The 9401-nt window shown below is 38.6% G+C and overlaps 1 pseudogene; it reads left to right on the top strand.

Annotated features, from left to right (window-relative positions):
* Positions 1-1211: 1211 nt before the first annotated feature.
* Positions 1212-1943, top strand: LOC149219116 (secreted RxLR effector protein 161 pseudogene; annotated as a pseudogene).
* Positions 1944-9401: the final 7458 nt, after the last annotated feature.

Here is a 9401-nt window from a genome sequence, read left to right as displayed (position 1 = left end):
GTGGAGATAATTTGGACACTAGGGGTGAATGTGACCATTTGGAAACAAGTAATGGTGATGCTGTAACTCATAGAGGTGATTGTCCAGATGGGCAGCAAGTTATGGAGAATGAGGTTCCAGATCAAATGGAAGTGGAAGTGCCATCTGTGTTTTCCTCCTCTCATGATGTACCACCAAACCAATTATCTTCTCCAGCCGATTCCATGCTCGAGTCTCAGGTAAACTCTAAATTTGAACCTCAATCAAAAAAGTTACCAGATCGAGTCACAAGAGGGAAACCTAAAGTTAACTATGAACTTGTTCTCAACTCCAAATCTAAGTATCCCATAAGCAATTATGTATCCTACCATAGACTGTCAAATGAGAGTAAGGCATTTGTGAGTCAATTATCTGTTGTAGCTATTCCTAACAATGTGCAAGAAGCTTTGAAAGATCCTAGATGGAGGGAGGCGATGAATGAAGAAATGAAGTCTCTTCAAAAGAATTCAATGTGGGAAGTTGTTGACTTGCTTGAAGGGAAGATACCTGTTGGATGTAGGTGGGTATTCTCCATTAAATACAAAGCTGATGGAACCATAGAACGGTTCAAGGAAAGACTTGTCGCCAAGGGATATACTCAAACATATGGAATTGATTATATGGAGACATTCGCACCAGTGGCCAAAATTAATACAGTTCGTATTTTACTATCTCTTGCAGTGAATTTTGACTGGCCTTTACATCAATTCGAAGTAAAGAATGCATTTCTGCATGGATATATCCAAGAAGAAGTATATATGGAATTGCCCCCTGGTTGTAACCTACAGACTAAAGGCAATAAACAGGTCTGTAGATTGAAAAAATCTTTATATGGCTTGAAGCAATCTCCTAGAGCGTGGTTTGGAAGGTTCACTAGCTTTATGAGGTCTATTGGTTACAAGCAAAGTAACTCAGATCACACTCTCTTCTTGAAACATAATGGAGAACGAATCACATCCCTCATTGTGTACGTTGATGATATGATAGTAACTGGAGATGATCTTGAAGAAAGCAAAGCACTGCAAGAGTAGCTTGCCTGTGAGTTTGAAATGAAGGATCTTGGGAAATTGAAGTATTTCCTTGGAATTGAAGTGTCAAGATCAAAGAAAGGTATTTTTCTGTCACAATGGAAATATGTCTTAGACTTATTGAAGGAAACTGGCATGACAGGATGTAGTCTAGCTAGTACCCGTATGGAAGAAAATCTGAAGCTAGGTGTGCACCCAAACCAAGTTCCTACTAACAAGGAGCGCTATCAGAGATTGGTTGGAAGATTAATGTATCTTGCACATACTCGGCCGGATTTAGCCTATGCACTAAGTGTTGTTAGTCAATTCATGCACTCCCCAAGTGAAGAACATATGAATGCTGTCATCCGGACCTTATGCTATTTGAAGTCATCTCCAAGAAAGGGAATTTTATTCACAAAAGGTAATAGATTGGATATTAAAGGTTGTACAGATGCTGATTGGGCTGGGTCAATTGAGGATAGACGTTCTACATCAGGCTACTTTACTTTTGTAGGAGGAAATCTGGTTACTTGGCGAAGTAAAAAACAAGAGGTAGTTGCTAGATCCAGTGCTGAGGCCGAATACAGAGGAATGGCTAAGGCAATATGTGAGTTGTTGTGGATCAGAAATCCGTTGCAGGATTTACATATGAAGCAAGTCAGTCCTATGAAGTTATACTATGATAACAAGGCAGCATGTGATATTGCTCATAATCCAGTTCAACATGATCGAACTAAGCATGTTGAGGTTGACAGGCATTTTATCAAGGAGAAACTAGAAGCAAAGTTGATTGAAGTTCCTCATGTTCGATCTCAAGACCAACTTGCTAATATGCTGACCAAAGCAGTGTCAAACCAAGCATTTAATGGCTATCTCAACAAACTTGGCATGAGTGACATCTACTTACCAACTTGAGGGGGAGTGTTGACAATTGGGAGCAATTGTCTCCAACTTGGTTCTCCGTAATTCAAGTTCCTGATTTATCTCTGTTGCTCTGATTCCTAATTTTTCTTTGTCTCTGCCACTAGCTGATCCCTAATTTGTCTCTGCCACTAGCTGTACAGATAGACAAGAATCACTCCTGAAAAATTCGCTGTACAGACTCCTGTGATTGTATCGGTTTCCTTATTCTAGGCCTAAACTATAGGATCTGAAGTGTATACAACGGCTATTTATGCCGAACAAGTATGAGTAAAAATAATGAATTGAAGCCTTTCATAAAACTTCCTTGTTTAAGTTTAGAGGACTCACTCAAATAAATTTCAACAAGTGGATTCGACATGTTTAATAAATTTCCTAAGGTAATATCTGACACAATCAACTTACAATCAAAACCTTACGCTGTTGCGTGCTACTCCCTTCTTCGCTTTGAATTTTAACAACAACGATTCAAAGTCATGCTGTAATGCCTCTGATGCACCTTGCATCATGCTTCCTCCCAGTGTGCAGGTGTTGACCTCTGCAATTATTGAGGTGTAGCAGGTTTCCAATCCAACATGTTTATGAAACCACAATTGATAGCAGCCTTCAATTAGCCGACAACACTTGTCCACAGTCACCTCTCACTGGGAAACTCCTCAACAATTTCACACATTCACAACCTTTCTGACAATGACGATAGTTCTCCTTTGTGATTTTTCCGTCATGTTTCATATTTCCTTTTGCCAAGATAGAACACAACAACCAATATCATGTTGGGAATTCCTGATAATTCCAAACAGAATGAGTAGAGAATAATGCTCTGTTTTAACACAAGAAACAGAGTTTTTTAGGCACCAAAAAAAAACTTTTCATTCATTAACAAGACTGTTGTTACAAAAGGAATTCTTCCTCCAACAAAGGGATTACACCAAGCCTGCTTCAGATGCAGTTCAAAAAAAAATTACTCTGTCTCTGCACTACTGTGCATTACAAAAAATGCTCTGTCTCTGCTGGAAAAATAAAAATTGCTGTGTGTAAAAATTTTCTTTTCACTCCTTACATACGCACTAACGCGTATTGAGTTTCATCCTCAACAAAAAAAATTACATTCGCGCTCTGCTGCGTATTGCCCTCTTGCATTACATATTCAACAACAAAACAAAAACATGATATTTACCTTTTACTTGTCCCATACTCTCGTGAATTAAAAAACAATTAAATTTTCCACCTACATTTACCAACCGTAATGAATTCATATTAATTACTTCATGTGGTGATATATTTTTTTATTAACTCTGTCATATGGCTTTCACAGGATTCGATTGGACCTGCGGGAGATGGTCCCCTGACCCCTGAAGTGACCCCGTCGTACATGCATCAATGAACTGGAACAGGCCTCTCCTGCTCAGCGCCACCACCGCTACCATAATCGTAGATTTGGCCCACACTAATCAGATGACAGTCGGTCAATATTGCACGACCCTTCTTTCTGAACTTTACGCGCCAGGGAAAGTAGTTTTGCAAAACTGCTCACGCCACGTGCCAGCCGATGGGTGCGATCGCTGCCCTTGGAGAATTACCACTATTTTGTGAATGGCGGTGCGGGGAACTTTGGCGGTTTTATGAAATAAACGTTGTAGTTGGAATTAGCATTTCAACACTCCCATTTAATTTCAATTGCTGGGTTATCAGTCATACCCAGACATTTCCTCAAAAATTCAAAACTTTTCTATCCCAATGGTTTGGTCAGAATGTCTGCAACCTGCTCCTGAGTTCTGCAGTGTTTTAAAACAATTTCTCCATTGTTTACCAATTCCTCGATGTAATGAAACTTTGTGTCAATGTGTTTCGTTCTCTTATGAAACACAGAATTCTTGGATAATGTAATAGCTAAGCTATTGTCACAAAAAATCATAGTTCCTTTTGCTTGCTCTTGGCATAACTCCTTAACATCCTTCTCATCTAAATTGTTTGACACGCTGCTGCTGTAGCTGCCACATATTCTACCTCTGCTATAGACAACGCTGCAATAGGCTGTTTTTAAGAAGCCCATGAAATGGCTCCTGAACCCATGTGGAAAACATAACGGGATGTGCTTTTCTAATCATCTACACTTCCAGCACAATCACTATCAGTGTATCCAATTAAATCTAAACATTTTGAAGCAGTATATAAAATGCCAAACCTTTTAGTACCTTTAACATACCTCAGAATCCTTTTTGCTGCCTGCCAATGTGCTTCTTTTGGCCCCTCCATGAATCTGGAAATTAAACTAACAACATGCATTATATCCAGCCTAGTTGCAGTCGAATACATGAGGCTACCAACTATGCTCTTGTACAAACTAGGATCAAAATCCTTGCTGTTGTCCTCTTTGCTGAGTTTTAATCCCATCACTGTGGGAGTGATTGCTGATTTACTCTATTGCATATTAAATCTTTCCAACACCTCATTAACATATTTTGCTTGTGAGATAAAAATTCCATTTCCATTTTGTTCTACTTCTATTCCTAAGAAGTACCTCAACAAACCCATGTCAGTCATTTCAAATTCTTCTTTCATGACTGTTTTGAAATTTTCAATGTGGTAATCATCATTACTTGTGAAAATAACATCATCAACATATAACACAACAATTAGTAATTTACCATCCTTTTCTTTGATGTAGAGGGTGGGTTCTCCCTCACACTTTTCAAATCCATTTTCCAGTAGATAGGAATCTATCCTACTGTACCACTCTCTTGGTGCTTGCTTCAGCCCATAAAGAGATTTCTTTAATCTGCACACTTTGTGCTCTTGACCTTTCTTTTCATATCCCAGAGGTTGTTCAATTTAAACCTCTTCCATTAACGCTCCATTTAGGAATGATTACTTCACGTCCATTTGGTAAACTTTCCACTTGTTTTGTGCTGCTATGGACAGCACTACTCTCACGGTTTCCATTCTAGCAACCGGTGCAAAAGTTTCCTCATAGTCTCTCCCATACTGCTGCTTATATCCTTTGACAACAAGTCTTGCCTTGTGTCTTTCTATTTTGCCTTCCGCATTACTCTTGGTCTTGTAGATCCATTTAACTCCAATGACTTCCTTTCCTTTTGGTAATTCAACTAAATCCCATGTCTTGTTTCTTTCTATGGCATTGATCTCCTCATCCATAGCTTCTATCCATTTCCTATCCTTAATTGCTTCTTCGAAATGAACAGGGTCATCAACATGACAATATAAAGCAAACAAAGAGTTCATACCTTCATTTGTTGCCTCTTGTTCATAAATTTCACTTAAATATATGAACTTCTTACCTCTTTCATTTGGTGTGTAAGTGCTAGAAGAAGCACTTGACTTTCCTCCTTGTGGTGTGCTTGGAGAAGCACTTTCATTTCTCCTCAAGGGTATCTCTTGCTGCCCTGGTGTTGGTGCTGCTGTTTGGGGATGTATTTCAGACATCTCCTCATCATCTTCATCATGTGACAAAGAGTTTTTAACATTCACTGTTTTCTCTATGCTTCCATCCCAAGCTTCCTCCTCAATGAACTGAACATCTCTACTCACAATAAGCTTCTTGGTGGATGGGTTATACAACTTGTAAGCTTTGGATTCCTCACTGTATCCAATGAAAATACATTTCTCCCCTTTGCTGTCCAACTTCTTCCTTAGTTGATCTGGAATGTGTGCATAAGCCACACATCCAAAAACTTTCATGTGGGTGACTCCTTGCTTTATCCCACTCCATGCTTCTTCCGGCACTCTGTTCATGATTGCTTTTGTAGGACATCTATTCAGAATGTACGCTGCACAGTGTACAGCTTTAGCCCAATAATCATTTGGCAAATGCTTTACCTTTAACATACTCCTCGCCATATCCATGATTGTCCTATTCTTCCTTTCGGAAACTCCATTTTGCTGCGGAGTGTACCTAGTGGTAAACTGCTTATGAATTCCATTTTCTCTACAAAAACGTAGAGATTCTTTGGAGATATACTCACCTCCTCTATCAGTTCTTAGAACTTTGATATGCAGCCCACTTTGGTTTTCTACAAGTGCTTTGAAATTGCAAAATTTTTCAAACACTTCACTTTTGTTCTTCAGGAAATAAACCCAAGTTTTTCTAGTAAAATCATCAATAAATGCTAGTATATAGTGGCTTCCTGCAAGTGATGGAGTTTGCATCGGTCCACATAAATCTGAGTGGACAATCTCTAAGGGTGCTTTTGCCCTTATTCTTTTCCCAGATGGAAAAATTTCTCTGTGTTGTTTCCCCAAGATACAACCTTCACAAAGGTTGTCTGGTTTCTCTATCAATGGTAATCCTCTTACCATTCCTTTTCTATTCAACAAGTTAAGACCTCCAAAGTTGAGATGTCCGAATCTCAAGTGCCACAACTAATTTTCATCTTTTGGTTCGCTTTGGAAAGCCTCTTGTGTCACTGCTGCTATTTCTTCTCCATTTTTTAAATTTGCTTTCATTCTGAGAGGGAACACCCTGTTCCTTGTCATATTCACTTTAGCAATACATTGTTTACTGGGTGTTTTATCCATGATGGTGCATACATCATCCACAAAGAAAACATTGTACCCCTTTTGAATAAGCTGTCCAATACTTATAAGGTTACATTTCATTCCAGGAACATAATAAACATCTGATATGGTTTTCTTTTCACCTTTCTTTGTTAAGACACTTACTTCTCCTTTTCCCATAATAGAAAATTTATTATCAGTCCCTAGTGTGACTTGTGACTTCACACTTTGATCTAACATAGAAAACAGGGCTATGTTTCCTGTCATATGGTTATTGCAACCGAAGTCTAGAAGCCATACATCTTCACTCTTTTCTTCAGCCATATTATAGGCTAAAAACAAATTATCTTGGTTGATATTTTCTCTAGTGAAATTTGCATTAGTTCTATTACTCATATCATGCTACTTCTTCCTACATTCATTTGCATAATGCCCATATCTTTGACAATAGTGACATTGGACATTGGATTTATCATACCTTTATCCTTGAGCATGATGTTGTCCACTTTGTTGGCTGCTGTCTTGGCCTTGGTTCTGATTTGGATTGCTGCCTCTTCCTTGGGCATTTGCTGGACTCTCTCTTCCACCTCTGTTTTGGCTTCTGCCTCTTCCTCTCTTGTTTCTTCTGCCTTGACCTCTTCCTCTTCCAAAGCACATCTGGGTCTTAAAGGCATTCTCTAGATATGAGTTTTCATTTCTACTCAATCTCTGCTCATGTGTTATTAGTGATGCATGTAGTTCATCAACTGAGAAGTTTGTGAGATCCTTTGTCTCTTCTATGGTGGTGACAATCACATCGAACCTTGAGGGTAGGATCCTCAATAGTTTCTCCACAATCCTCCTTTCTTCAAGAATCTCTCCATGAGACCTTATCTGTGTGACCAGACCAATCACATGTGTGAAGAATGAGTCAATATTATTTGACTCCTTCATGCAGAGAGTCTCAAAATCTCTCCTCAGCAACTGTAGTTTTGCTGTCTTCACTTTCTCCATGCCTTGATAGGCTATCTTGAGAGTTTGCCATGCTTCTTTGGATCTCTTGGCTGCTGCTATCCTTGGAAACACACTCTCATGCACTGCTTGATACAAAAAGTAGAGGGCTTTAGAATCCTTCTTCTTATTACTCTTCAAAAGATCTTTCTCTGCCTGAGTTAAATTATTAAACTCATTTTCATCTGCTGGTTCTTCAAAGCCATCCTCAAAAAATTCCCATAAGTCTTGGGAAGCAAGCAAAGATTTCATAGTTATTTCGCAATAGTCACAGTTTTTCCCATTAAATTGTGGGAGCTGAGTATTACAGATACCCATGCTAAAGCTGGCTCCAGCCATTCTTGCACTCTTAACTATGCTTCAAAATATCTGACTGTGTATTTAAAATAATTGACTGTCCTCAATAGTAACACAAAAACTAACTTGAGAAATACCTTGGATTCTTTCTTGACTGAGTCTTCACTCCGCTGGAGAAGCTGTTGCAGCAAGAAATCCTTCCTTCAGCTTCTTTGACACCTTCAAAGAGCCTAAACAAGCTTCGATACCAGGTTGGGAATTTCTGATAATTCCAAACAAAATGAATAGAGAATAATGCTCTGTTTTAACACAGGAAACAGAGTTTTTGAGGCACAAAAAAGAAACTTTTCATTCATTAACAAGACTGCTGTTACAAAAGGAATTCTTCCTCCAACAGAGGGATTACACCAAGGCTGCTTCAGACATAGTTCAAAATAAAAATTACTCTGTCTCTGCACTACTGTGCATTACAAAAAATGCTCTGTCTCTGCTGGAAAAATAAAAATTGTTGTGTGTAAAAATTTTCTTTTCACTCCTTACATACACGCTGTTGCGTATTGAGTTTCATCGTCAACAAAAAAAATTACATTCGTGCTATGCTGCGTATTGCTCTCTTGCATTACATATTCAACAACAAAACAAAAACATGATATTTACCTTTTACTTGTCCCATACTCCCGTGAATTAAAAAACAATTAAATTTTCCACCTACATTTACCAACCGTAATGAATTCATATTAACTACTTCACGTGGTGATATAATTTTTTTATTAACTCTGTCATACGGCTTTCACAGGATCCGATTGGACCTGCGGGAGATGGTCCCCTGACACCTAAAGTGACTGCGTCGTACACACAACAATGAACCGGAACAGGCCTCTCCTGCTCAGCGCAGCTACCGCTACCATAACCGTAGATTTGGCCCACACTAATCGGACGGTAGTCGATCAATATCGTATGGCCCTTCTTTCTGAACTTTACATGCCGGGGAAAGTAGTTTTGCAAAACTGCTCACGCCACGTGCCAGCCAATGGGTGTGATCACTGCCCTTGGAGAATTACCACTATTCCGTGAATGGCGGTGCGGGTAACTTTGGCGGTTTTCTGAAATAAACATTGTAGTTGGAATTAGCATTTCAACATATCAACGAGCTGCAAGTATTCCCCAACACTCGACATCTGCGTTCACATGCTAGCAAACAACAAACTTCAACAACCAAAAGATATACCACAATGATCAATAGTGTTGCACGAGCTCTCACAATGATCTTCTCAACTACTCCTCACACTTACAACATAGTCCTTCCAGGAAGGCTCTAATACCAACTCAAAATATCAAATGCATAGATATAATGCACATAAAACTACTTTTTATTGATGAAAATGATTTTGCACATAAAACTACTTTTTATTTATGGAAATGATTTCACATTATATGTATGGTCTTTTGGACAATCTATATCCAAGAAATCCGGATCTAACACATTAAAAAATAGCAAATGTCTTAATAACAACCTATGAAAATTTTGACAACTCATCATCCCTATCACTTATTTAGATGCTTTTATTTCTATATTATTCTAATCTACAAAAACAACAATTATAATAACAACCTATGACAATTTTGACAACTCATCATCCCTATCACTTA

The sequence above is a fragment of the Pinus tabuliformis genome, chromosome Q, assembly GCF_031772625.1.
Source record: "Pinus tabuliformis cultivar Carrire ecotype Pingquan chromosome Q, CPIR1, whole genome shotgun sequence".
NCBI lineage: Eukaryota > Viridiplantae > Streptophyta > Pinopsida > Pinales > Pinaceae > Pinus > Pinus tabuliformis.
This window is presented reverse-complemented; position numbering and strand designations above follow the sequence as displayed.